Source organism: Mastomys coucha, unplaced genomic scaffold, assembly GCF_008632895.1.
Source record: "Mastomys coucha isolate ucsf_1 unplaced genomic scaffold, UCSF_Mcou_1 pScaffold17, whole genome shotgun sequence".
Lineage (NCBI taxonomy): Eukaryota > Metazoa > Chordata > Mammalia > Rodentia > Muridae > Mastomys > Mastomys coucha.
In genome coordinates this window covers 7,730,583-7,731,716 of record NW_022196899.1, presented here as the reverse complement: position 1 = coordinate 7,731,716, position 1,134 = coordinate 7,730,583, and the positions used below count along the sequence as shown (strand labels likewise).

Here is a 1,134-nt window from a genome sequence, read left to right as displayed (position 1 = left end):
GGCCTCAAACTCAGAAATCCACCTGCCTCTGCCTCCCAAGTGCTGGGATTAAAGGTGTGCACCACCATTGTCCGGCCATACTTTTATAATAAAAGTTAATTAAGCTCTAAAAATAGAAGCATATCTTAACATATAATGTCTTCTTATTCAACACAACTATAGATAAATAATAAGAGAGATGTAAACAGGAAAATAAATCAATATATTAATATTTACAGACAATAGTACTCATCAAATATGAGATCCAAAGATTCCACACACACATCCCCAAAAAAAGAAAAGAAAAAGAAGTCTAAGAGCTGATAATTTTAGCTCGTTACAAAATAATACATAAAAATCTAAAAAAATATAGTATGTGACAGGGCCAGAGGCGCTAGTGTTGGGAGGAGAAACCAGTGGGTGGACCATGTGTTTACAAGAAGTATTTTGTGATGTCTGGCCATGCAGGAGGTTGGCAGGTAGGTCAGGCCATCCTTTTGGTGGAGGACCACGTGGTCTTCATTCGTTTTTGGACCTGACTGGGACCCCAAAATCAGGAAGATAAATAAAAAGTTAAAAATTGTTCAGTTATTTATCTTGTGGATATTACAGAAATACCTGAATTCAACAAAATATGTGAGCTATATGACCTTTGTTTCTTCAGAAACAAACCTATCATGACTGATTTGGGCACTGGAAACAACAAGAGGATCAAGTGTACCATGTAAGACAAGCAAGAAATAGTTGCCATCATAGAAACCTTGAAGTGGGGCAGCCGCTAAGGCCGGATCTGGTGGTGTCTCCCAAAAACTACTCTAAAAAGTCCAGATACTAAGCACTGCCCTCAGGCTGTGGGAAGGACACTGGGAGACTCCTCATGTACATACATTCTTCTCCCTCTGTACCATTCCTGCCAGTGGAGAGCTCGTCTCCAGGGAGTGCTCTGATCCGGGACTCAGGTGAGATCACCATTTTCTCTCTGGTGACTGTCTAAGGCTGGACCAGCCAGGAGGCACAGGCCATAGAAACACCAGAACAGCTGGGACAAGGTCCTTCCTGGACTCAGGAGGTGGGGTTATTCCACAGTCCTCTTGACAAGAGAGAGTTGTTCTCACAGGAGTACTGGCACAGGCTTACAGACCCACAGGAGGAATA

At 42.4% G+C, this 1,134-nt stretch overlaps 1 pseudogene; it reads left to right on the top strand.

Annotated features, from left to right (window-relative positions):
* The first annotated feature begins 431 nt into the window (after nucleotides 1-431).
* Nucleotides 432-814, top strand: LOC116094853 (annotated as a pseudogene).
* The last annotated feature ends 320 nt before the right edge of the window (nucleotides 815-1,134 follow it).